Source organism: Rattus norvegicus, chromosome 5 (genome assembly GCF_036323735.1).
Source record: "Rattus norvegicus strain BN/NHsdMcwi chromosome 5, GRCr8, whole genome shotgun sequence".
Lineage (NCBI taxonomy): Eukaryota > Metazoa > Chordata > Mammalia > Rodentia > Muridae > Rattus > Rattus norvegicus.
In genome coordinates this window covers 55,309,727-55,321,826 of record NC_086023.1, presented here as the reverse complement: position 1 = coordinate 55,321,826, position 12,100 = coordinate 55,309,727, and the positions used below count along the sequence as shown (strand labels likewise).

General features: G+C 39.9%; 1 protein-coding gene across 12 annotated transcripts in view; it reads left to right on the top strand.

Moving 5' to 3' along the window:
* Nucleotides 1-12,100, top strand: part of Lingo2 (leucine rich repeat and Ig domain containing 2) — a 1,322,423-nt gene that overhangs the window by 1,166,846 nt on the left and 143,477 nt on the right. Inside the window, exon 1 of one of the 12 annotated variants that reach the window (XM_063287599.1) lies at nucleotides 4,309-11,111. The exons of 10 other annotated variants lie outside the window; for them this stretch is intronic. The gene's annotated coding sequence lies outside the window, so the exon portion shown is untranslated. Of the gene's footprint in view, nucleotides 1-4,308; nucleotides 11,112-12,100 lie in introns of those variants that run through there. One more of the 12 variants, NM_001107926.1, reaches the window with a different exon arrangement.

Here is a 12,100-nt window from a genome sequence, read left to right as displayed (position 1 = left end):
AGCTTCATTCACCATCAAATACACAGCAATTATGCTAGGTAAACAGCGAACTATCAATAATTTGTATGACCAAATTGATTAATTAATAAGTTGTATATAGAGTGCTGGACTTTGCCTCTGTACTATAGGGTGGATATAAAAATCTATTTTTTATTTTATTACTTATTTACAATTTTTATCTGCCCAAGGCCGGCCTTGAGGTAACAAGCCTGCTGTTACCAGCAGTCAGATGGGATTGCAGATGTATGTCACCAACCCAGTAGAAATTAAAACTCCTGCTAGGAAAAATCCAAATTGTTTTGAAGATTGACTTTTTTCACCATCGAATAAAATTATCACAACTAAGTAGATGATGATTGCTATTGAATGAATAAATCTATTTTATAAACCAAAAATTCGTATACTAGATTGCTAAGAAGCCACATGAGAATATTTGGAAATGAGGCCTTTGAGAGGTACTCGGGGTTAGATGAAATCATAAGACTGTTTTTTTTTAACTAGGATGTTGATAATACTTACAAAAAAGACATAACAAAAATTTGACTCTATTTTCTCAGGACAAAACAGATCATGAAAGGCCATAACGAAATAATTGCTTTTTATAAGTCATTATCTAACTTTTTAAAATTTTATTTTATTGGGTATTTTTAAATTTAAATTTCATATGTTATCCCCTTTCCTATTTTCCGGTCCATAAACCCCCTATCCCATCCCCATTCCCCTTCTTCTATGAAGGTGTTCCTCCTCCCCAACTACCCACCACTTCCCAATTCCGGACCCTGACATATCCCTATACTGGGGGGTCCGGACTTGGCAGGAACAAGGGCTTCTCCTCCCGCTGGGGCCCAACACGGCCATCCTCTGCTAGATATGCAGCGGAGCCATGGGTCTGTCCTTGTGTACTCTATGGATGGTGGTTTAGTTCCTGAGAGCTCCCGTTAGTTGGTATTGTTGTTCTTATGCAGTTGCAAGCTCTTCAGTTCCTACAATGCTTCCTCTAATTCCTCCAATGGGGTCTCCAACAACAACAGAAGAGTGTTTCTCTTTCTCCACATCCTCACCAGCATCGGTTGCCACCTGAGTTTTTTTTATTTTAATCATTATTAAATTAGGTATTTCTTATTTACATTTCCCGGTTTCCAGGTCAACATTCTCCTAACCCTTCCCCCTCCCTTCTCTATGGGTGTTCCCCTCCCCATCCTACCCCCATTACCGCCCTCCCCCCAACAATCACATTCACTGGGAGTTCAGTCTTAGCAGGACCCAGGGCTTCCCCTTCCACTGGTGCTCTTACTACGATATTCATTGCTACCTATGAGGTCAGAATCCAGGGTCAGTCCATGTATAGTCTTTAGGTAGTGACTTAGTCCCTGGAAGCTCTGGTTGGTTGGCATTGTTGTTCATATGGGGTCTCAAGCCCCTTCAAGCTCTTTCAGTCCTTTCTCTGATTCCTTCAACGGAGGTTCAGTTCTCAGTTCAGTGGTTGGCTGCTGGCATTCGCCTATATATTTGCCATATTCTGGCTGTATCTCTCAGGAGAGATCTACATCCGGTTCCTGTCAGCCTGCACTTCTTTGCTTCATCCATCTTACCTAGTTTGGTGGCTGTATATGTATGGGCCACATGTGGGGCAGGCTCTGAATGGGCACTCCTTCAGCCTCTGTTCTTTGCCTCCCTATTCCCTCCCAAGAGTATTCTTGTTCCCCTTTTAAAGAAGGAGTGAAGCATTTGCATTTTGGCCATCCTTCTTGAGTTTCATGTGTTCTGGGCATCTAGGGTAATTCGAGCATTTGAGATAATATCCACTTAGCAATGTATGGATACCATGTGTGTTTCTCTGTGATTGGGTTACCTCACTCAGGATGATATTTTCCAGTTACATCCATTTACCTATGAATTTCATAAAGTCGTTGTTTTTGATAGCTGAGTAGTATTCCATTGTATAGATGTACCACATTTTCTGTACCATTCCTCTGTTGAAGGGCATCTGGGTTCTTTCCAGCTTCTGGATATTATAAATAAGGCTGCTATGAACATAGTGGAGCATGTGTCTTTGTTATATGTTGGAGCATCTTTGGGTATATGCCCAAGAGAGGAATAGCTAGGTACTCAGGTAGTGCAATATCCAATTTTCTGAGGAACCTCAGATTTCCAGAATGGTTTTACCAGTCTGCAATCCCACCAACAATTGAGGAGTGTTCCTATTTCTCTACATCCTCGCCAGCATCTACTGTTGACAGAGTTTTTGATATTAGCCATTCTGACTGGTGTGAGGTGGAATCTCAGGGTTGTTTTGATTTGCATTTCCCTTATGACTAAAGATGTTGGACATTTCTTTAGGTGTTTCTCAGCCATTCGGCATTCCTCAGCTGTGAATTGTTTGTTTAGCTCTGAACCCCATTTTTAATAGGGTTATTTGTCTCCCTGCGGTCTAACTTCTTGAGTTCTTTGTATATTTTGGATATAAGGCCTCTATCTGTTGTAGGATTGGTAAAGATCTTTTCCCAATCTGTTGGTTGCCGTTTTGTCCTAACCACAGTGTCCTTTGCCTTACAGAAGCTTTGCAGTTTTATGAGATCCCATTTGTCAATTCTTGATCTTAGAGCGTAAGCCATTGGTGTTTTGTTCAGGAAATTTTTTCCAGTGCCCATGTGTTCCAGATGCTTCCCTAGTTTTTCTTCTACTAGTTGGTATGTATCTGGTTTTATGTGGAAGTTCTGATCCACTTGGACTTGAACTTTGTACACGGTGATAAAACTAAGCCACTACCAAAAGACTAAACATGGACTGACCCTGGACTCTGACCTCATAGGTAGCAATGAATATCCTAGTAAGAGCACCAGTGGAAGGGGAAGCCCTGGGTCCTGCTAAGACTGAACCCCCAGTGAACTAGATTGTTGGAGGAAGGGTGGCAATGGGGGGAGGATGGGGAGGGGAACACCCATAAAGAAGGGGAGGGGGAGGGGCTAGGGGGATGTTGGCCCAGAAACCGGGAAAGGGAATAACACTCGAAATGTAAATAAGAAATACTCAAGTTAATAAAAAAAAATGGATCAATTTTCATTCTTCTACATGTTGACCTCCAGTTGAATCAGCACCATTTGTTGAAAATGCTATCTTTTTTCCATTGGATGGTTTTAGATCCTTTGTCAAAGACCAAGTGACCATAGGTGTGTGGGTTCATTTCTGGGACTTCAATTCCACTGATCTAACTGCCTGTCTATATACCAATATCGTACAATTTTTATTACTATTGCTTTGTAATACAGCTTGAGATCAAGGATGGCAATTCCCCCCAAAATTCTTATATTGTTGAGAATAATTTTTGCTATCCTGGGTTTTTAGTTATTCCAAATGAATTTGAAATTTGCTTTTTCTAATCTATGAGGAATTGAGTTGGAATTTAGATGAGGACTGCATTGAATCTTTAGATTGCTTTTGGCAAAAAATGGTCACTTTTTACTATATTAATTCTGCTAATCCATGAGCATGGGAAGTCTTTCATTTTCTGAGATCTTCTTCAATTTATTTCTTCAGAGACTTGAAGTTCTTGTCATACAGCCCTTGTACTTGCTTAGTCAGAGTCACACCGAGGTATTTTATATTATTTGTGACTATTGTGGAGAGTGTCATTTCTCTAATTTCTTTCTCAGCCTGTTTATCCTTTGAATAGAGGAAGACTACTCATTTGTTTGAGTTAATTTTATATCCAGCCATTTTGCGGAAGTTTTTAAAATCAGGTTTAGGAGTTCTCTGATGGAATTTTTGGGGTCACTAGCATATCATCTGCAAATAGTGATATTTTGACTACTTCCTTTCCTATTTGTATCCCTTTGACTTCCTTTTGTTGTTTGATTTGTCTGGCTAGGACTTTGAGTACTATAACAGAATATGTAGGGAGAGAATGGGCAGCCTTGTCTAATCCCTGATTTTAATGGGACTGCTTCAAGTTTCTCTCCATTTAGTTTGATATTGCCAATTTTTTTTTGCTTTTTTTTTATTAACTTGAGTATTTCTTATTTACATTTCGAGTGATATTCCCTTTCCCGGTTTCTGGGCAAACATCCCCCTAATCCTTCCCCCTCCCCTCCTTTGTGGGTGTTCCCCTCCCAACCCTCCCCCCATTGCCGCCCTCCCCCCAACAATATAGTTCACTGGGGGTTCAGTCTTAGCAGGACCCAGGGCTTCCCCTTCCACTGGTGCTCTTACTAGGATATTCATTGCTACCTATGAGGTCAGAATCCAGGGTCAGTCCATGTATAGTCTTTAGGTAGTGACTTAGTCCCTGGAAGCTCTGGTTGCTTGGCATTGTTGTACATATGGGGTCTCGAGCCCCTTCAAGCTCTTCCAGTTCTTTCTCTGATTCCTTCAACTGGGTTCCCGTTCTCAGTTCAGTGGTTTGCTGCTGGCATTCGCCTATGTGTTTGCTGTATTCTGGCTGTGTCTCTCAGGAGAGATCTACATCCGGCTCCTGCCGGCCTGCACTTCTTTGCTTCATCCATCTTGTCTAATTGGATGGCTGTATATGTATGGGCTACATGTGGGGCAGGCTCTGAATGGGTGTTCCTTCTGTGTCTGTTTTAATCTTTGCCTCTCTATTCCCTGCCAAGGGTATTCTTGATCTCCTTTTAAAGAAGGAGTGAAGCATTCACATTTTGATTATCTGTCTTGAGTTTCATTTGTTCTAGGCATCTAGGGTAATTCAAGCATTTGGGCTAATAGCCACTTATCAATGAGTGCATACCATGTGTGTTTCTCTGTGATTGGGTTACCTCACTCAGGATGATATTTTTCCAGTTCCAACCATTTGCCTATGAATTTCATAAAGTCATTGTTTTTGATAGCTGAGTAATATTCCATTGTGTAGATGTACCACATTTTCTGTATCCATTCCTCTGTTGAAGGGCATCTGGGTTCTTTCCAGCTTCTGGCTATTATAAATAAGGCTGCTATGAACATAGTGGAGCACGTGTCTTTTTTATATGTTGGGGCATCTTTTGGGTATATACCCAAGAGAGGTATAGCTGGATCCTCAGGCAGTTCAATGTCCAATTTTCTGAGGAACCTCCAGACTGATTTCCAGAGTGGTTGTACCAGTCTGCAATCCCACCAACAATTGAGGAGTGTTCCTCTTTCTCCACATCCTCGCCAGCATTTGCTATCCCCTGAGTTTTTTATCTTAGCCATTCTCACTGGTGTGAGGTGAAATCTCAGGGTTGTTTTGATTTGCATTTCCCTTATGACTAAAGATGTTGAACATTTCTTTAGGTGTTTCTCAGCCATTTGGCACTCCTCAGCTGTGAATTGTTTGTTTAGCTCTGAACCCCAATTTTTAATAGGGTTATTTGTCTCCCTGCGGTCTAACTTCTTGAGTTCTTTGTATATTTTGGATATAAGGCCTCTATCTGTTGTAGGATTGGTAAAGATCTTTTCCCAATCTGTTGATTGCCGTTTTGTCCTAACCACAGTGTCCTTTGCCTTACAGAAGCTTTGCAGTTTTATGAGATCCCATTTGTTGATTCTTGATTTTAGAGCATAAGCCATTGGAGTTTTGTTCAGGAAATTTTTTCCAGTTATTGGCTACTTTTTTGCTGTGTGTTGCTTTTACTATGTTTCTGTATGGCCCTTGAATTCCTGATCTTTCCAAGACTTTTACCATGAAGGGGTGTTGAATTTCATCAAATGCTTTCTCAGTATCGAATGAGATGATCATGTTTTTTTTTTCTTTGAGTTTGTTTATATAATGGATTACATTGATGGATTTCCATATACTGAACCATCCCTGCATCCCTGGGATGAGGCCAATTTGATCATGATGGATGATCATTTTAGTGTGTTCTTGGGTTCAGTTTGTGAGAATTTTATTGAGTATTTTTGCATATCAAACATACCTTGCCAACACCTTACTCTTGGACTTCCCATCCTCTAGATCTGTGGGAAACAAATAACTTGTTCAGAAAATGTTTGTTATTGCATATTTATATTTTTATACTTGGTGCTGGGGATTTAGCTCAGTGGTAGAGCGCTTACCTAGGAAGCGCAAGGCCCTGGGTTCAGTCCCCAGCTCCGAAAAAAAAGAACCAAAAAAAAAATTCTTATATTTTTATACTTACATGTACATATGTACTTTTGTGTATGTTCAGAAAGTTGAAAGGGAGCATTGAATGCCTTGGAGCTAGTGGTACAGGCATTGGGAAGATGCCTGGCTTAATCGTGGATTCTCGGTCCAAACTTTGATCCTCATAATTGTTGAAAGATTGTTGTTATCCATTGAGCTATCTCTCCAGCTTGGAGAAATGTATATCATTTAAACTTCCTTCTCTATAATATTTTGTGGCAGTACCTTAAGCTAATACAAACAGCATAAATTTATGCATAAGAGAATATATAAATGGGTGACTAGAAAAGCTCTGCTTTCATAAAATCTGAGCAATCTGGGCACAAATCAAAAGAGGAGCAAAGACTCTTTGGATATGTCAGCTATGTCCTCCTTCTAGAGAACTAATTTTTAAGATCATCATGATCCAAAATTGCTGAATAGAGTTCCTTAGATGAGGTTTACTTTTAAATTCCAAATAATAATGGGAAGAATTAAAGAATATAGTAAGAGACAACAGGCCCAGGAGATGACTATGGCAAGACATTTTGTCTCTCTCACACTCTGTTGCCTCCTACATAAACTAACAATGATAACCCCAATATGTCTAATTTTTAGCATTACAGTGATAGTAGAGTTCAAATGATGATAACTAAATGCCAATGTAACTGTCAAGTGCAAGATGTCATTAATAATATTACATCACTAAAAATCCATGGATTAAAGTCTGAAGAGATGCTCATATTGCTCTTTTGGAAGAGTTGAGTTTGGTTCACAGCACCCACATTGGATACCAGTACCTGTAACTAAAACTCTAGAAGAATCCTGCAAGTGTGATCTCTGAGCATACCTGCAACATAGGCAGATGTAATTAAAATAAAATAATTTTTTAAAAAAATATTTATTTAAATGGCACACTTTGTTTTGAAAATTAAATGTCTTACTTAAGGTAGTCATCCTAGGACTGACCAAGAACATTAATTGTTCTAGGTCAACAAAAACAATCCAACGAGCCATATTCTACAGGAAAGAACTCATTCCACAGAGGCAAAGTGAATTATGAGTGGCCTCAGAACACACTACCTGTACAAATGGATTCTCAACACTGGCCCATGTGCCTGGTTATTGAGTTATCTCTACCAACACATAAACAAATTTGTTTTCTTTTCTTTTCTTTCTTTTATTCTGGTAATTTCTTTTATTTTTTAACTTTTTATTGGTTCTCTTTTCACATCATGCACTTCAAACCCAATCCTACTCATCTGCCTGTCCCTCCACCCTTGCAACCTCAAAAGAAGAAAAAAATCTCATTGTCGAAGCCATAATGTATCATCACAGTTTGTCCCACAATATACCTTTTTGTCCATACTTCTTTTCTTGCAAGTGTTCATTGCCATGATTCATTTGTCTGGTTGCAGGCCTCTGGCTTCTGCTACACTAACAATACTAGATCCTCACTAGGATTCCGCTCACACATCCAGCTGTTGCCCTGTGTCATGGAGATCTTGCAGTTTTGGGTTCATAGGACTGTTTCCTTTATGTGTCCCGGCAGTTCATCAATGAGGTAGACATTGGGATTAACACATGTGCCTTCTGATTGTCAAATATAGTAGATTTTATTTCAAACCAGACCCTACTTCCCTTATGATATTCAAGTCTATAAAGACAACGTGTGTGAGTTCAGGAAATCTTCCAAAACCTGTAAATTGGGGGTAAATATGCCGCATCCTTATTGGCAACTTTCTGCTGTTTACAATTTAGCAAGAAATCTCTTGTTGATTGTTAATGGGCCCTTTGTTAATTAAGATTGACAGAGCATCTGCATTGTTATTTCAGGTTCTATGATATTTTTAAAGGACTATTACTATAAAATATTTTGTGCTAGTAGACATCAAAAAGAATATGTGATCCTGCATATTTTATAACTTGAGTACTGGCATAAAATAACAACTGGCAGCCATGTTTCGCATCTGCAAATACTGCTTATTAAGCAAGTAAGAAGATGAGACGTCTATATTGTAGCTAAAACTCAGGAGAAAGGATGGTGATCAAGTATAGAATTTTAAGATGGGCTTTTGTCTGTAGCCTGTAACTAGGCACATGGTAGAAGTTACGAGGAAATTGCTTCGCTGAGCCCCATTATCCTGAAGAATTAAAGGAGCAAGCAAGGACATTGATGGACTCATAGACACATTATTGTTCACATTATATTGACAGCCTAGCTCAACTCCCAGGAATGTAAAGCGAATTGCTTATTCAGAGGTCAAATGGGTTTCGTAACAACACTTTCTGTATCTTAAACATCTTGTTAAGTCTACCTAAAAGGAAGAACATGGAGGAAAAAAAGGGGGGTAAGTTTTTCTCTCTCTCCAAAAGACATACAAATTTTTACCTTTCCCCAGTCTGATTATTTAAAGACGTCAGTTCAGATAGTTCCGTAAGCTCTTGAGCTTAGTGTGCCAAGGGGTCTCGTGCAGGCCCCAAGAGTATTCCTATTCTCCTACTAAGGTTTCCAACTAGGATGTCCCAAAGGAGTTGAGATCATGCTACAATTTCAGGAACACAGGGAGCCCAGCTGAGAAGCCTTTCCTCTTGGCATGAGCTCATGGCCCCACACTGTGATTGCCATATCGCTACCATGAACGGATATCTCAATAACCACGGTAAGTAGACAGATGAAGGCTAGCATTTAGGATGCATCTGCCCAATAAAAATAAGCCAACCTCTGATATTTGCCAAGCCTAGCTCTCTTCTACTGTCAAATGTATTATGCATATTTCTGCCACTGATCTGCCAATTAAAATCACAGAGAAGAATTCAGGCTTTCCCTGTGGCTCAGAGTCAGCAGACTTCATTGGTTTAAATATATGCCCCTGTTCTGACAATTAAAATTATGGACATTATGCTCGCTTTGTGACACACACAAGGTAAATTAAGGGAATACACTAGTGGGTTTCCAATACTGAAAATTTTGGGACTCTGAGCAAATTGGGATCTTGGGTTCTTATACAGCACTGATTTAGACAGAAAAAGTTACAAAATAACCAGGTTTTATTGTTGTATGCACAACGAGCTACATCTCCAGACCATTAGGTTCATGGCATAAGTAAAAATGAGTCAACATTTTTCCTATATCTATGGACAATTGAGTATTGCTCTTTTTTGCACAGACTGCTGGGTAACTGCTTTTAGCACCTCATCATCAATTAAAATTGCTAAGTTTCTTATCTGAGAGTGAAGGTGGAACAGCCCTGTTCGTAAGCCAGATGTGACTGTTTTATACCATCATATCTCACCACATCTAAGGACAGTCCACCTCCGTCCCTTGGAAAACCCTTAAACTGAGCATTAATAATAAAGCTTCACTCTGTTAGGAAGCGATATCTTGGATCTATATATTTTAGAATTTTATAAGATACATTCGTACGTTATATATAGAGATCTATGTACTTATACATCTGTTCATGTGTGGGCCAATAATAAAAGTTTAAATTACTATAAATGTGAATAGGTAGTAACATGACCATCATTTGTTAGTTGTAAGCCATTGACCCCTTTCTTACACAGTCTTTTACCATAAGGCCATGGCTGGCCTGGACCACATAGACCAGTTTGGTCTGGAACTCAGAGATCTCTGCCTGCCTTGGTCTCTTTAGCACTGGGATTAAAGTCAGGTACCAGCAGGAATAAGGCCATTGCCCTTTTTACTGAGGTAAGTTTATGCTTCCAGAAAAATCACTGCTGCTACCAGATGCTTACTCACAGCACCCGTTTTTTATTTTCTTTTTGTTTTCTGTTGTGCTTTGTTTCATTTCCTGTAGGGTCAGTCATATGTTTATTAAAAGGCAATTATGAGAACCACCTGAGTTGTACCAAAAACTGTTCTACAGGATGGGGATGGGCAACGAGCAACCAAATACACATTTCAGAAAGAGACAGAACAAAAACACGGACATTGAAATAGGTTCTGAGACATGGCTTGGGTATTTTTTTATTTGTTCATGTGTCTGTGGCTAGAAAAGCCAGCAGTTTTCTCTCCTCCGACTCCCATTTTAAAGCAAACTGCACCCATAACTTAAGCTGGGACCTAGCGGCTGCCAGAATTACAAGAGTTTCAGTGGAATTGTCCGAGAGGCAAATACGTATCTTGGCTTCAAGCTGTGAGTTCAGGAATACTTGGTGTCCATTGATCTGGATTTTCTCTTCCTCTTCCTGGATTTCTCTTTCTATGATCTACTAATTCCTCATCAAATCGTAATCTGGTCCATTCACTGGATTTTGTGTTTTCAAAATGTTCTTCAGTGTAGGCCTTTGGGGATTGTCATTTACACTCACGGGTGCCATGCCTAGCAAGATCTGATGCAAAATAAACCACTTCTACAACGTGCCAATTGGCAAATGCTAGGTTTTGTTCAGGCAAACAGATTAGCCCTCTAAGGGTTAATTAGGAAGAGCCCCATTCAGAGCCTGGGATTGTTTACTTCAATCGTTTTCATGCAAACTGCCATGTTTCACTTGGGTCCTAATTGTGCCTGATGGACCTATTATTTTGTAATCAGAGCAGTTCCTTGGCTTGCTCTCTAGGGGTTAATTAAATGGATGAGGTAGTGCCCCGGATATTACTAGCAGACAGGACCACTTGAATTTTTCACCCACCACCTTGGAGAGCGTCCCGTTACTATGAACAATCGAGTTTCTCAGCAGCAGCGGTGCCTTGCACAGTTGGAGTTTATTAGGTTACTGTACCAAGACAAGCCTGACTGATCCGTCAGTGCAGTCCTGCCTGGCTTGGCCCTATTTCCGCTCAAAGAAGACTAGTGCCAGGGCACTCTAGAAACCCAGCCTGCATGTAGACAGCCCTGCCTACTGCAGAAGATGATTCCTGCCCCGGGTTAAACGTGTACAACTCGTGGAAATGCCAGTACCTTCCACCTGAAGGCACTTAGTGGCTAGAAAACCAGCAATCTACCCCGAAACACACTGTACTAAACACAGCAAGAGACCACAATGATTGGTAAGGTGACTAGACATTTCTCTGATGTTTTTCTGCCGCGGCTGCTGCTGCTGGAATCTGACTTTATGATCCCCATTCCCTCCCCCCTCCCTGCCCCCGTTTCTTTGTCTTTTCCAACTGAATTTCTAGCTTGTGATTCTTTCTGTAAAATGATCACACATTATTTTGTTTTATGTTATTTGTATTACTATTTTGCAACAAGCCTCCTGGGATTTAATAAGCAGGAGAGAGTATTGTGCGCTGAGGCGTGAAAGAGAAGGATAAATTCTAGTGCTCAGACAGCTAAGCCCTTCTGCATGTGGGACAGCTGGGGCAACAGCAAACCCGGACAGGAGGCTTCTGTACGTGAGGCTTTGTTCTCAGCCCCACAGTGTCAATTAACGAGAGGCTTTTCTGTACTGTGGAGAAGAATCTAAACTACAATCACAGGGAGCTTGGGATAGAAGCTTACAGCTGTATAAGTCGTGTTTGTGGAGTTAGTTCCTGAGCAGTCTTTGTAAGAAAGCAGGGCTGTGTTGAGAGCGGAATGTGTAACTTGATGGAAGATGTACATGATGCAGGGAAAGGCCCTGAATTATATCTTTATTTTTTAGTGTGTGAATTGAGAGGAGTCACTGTACTCCTCTTAATTCCAGTTAAAGTGGATCTAAAATATAAATCGACTTTGTGCTATAAAATTGTGAAAAATCAAGCATAATGTGTGATATGTATTACATGGCTTAAGTAATATATGAATTAATTAATTAATGAATGAATGGCTTAAATTTAAAGTATTTATAATTATGTGTGAAACAAAGAAATTTTAGCAAAGGATGATGTTATATTTCTTCATTTCAACATCTAAAATAATATGTTTCTAGACTATGGCCTGCAACTTGTGGATTGTTGCAGAAACTAGTCTGCACCTGAGGTCTTTTTGCTTTGCTTCTAATTATTTCATTTCTGTTGGAACAATGATGTTGCGTCACTCTGAACCTATGTACACTTTT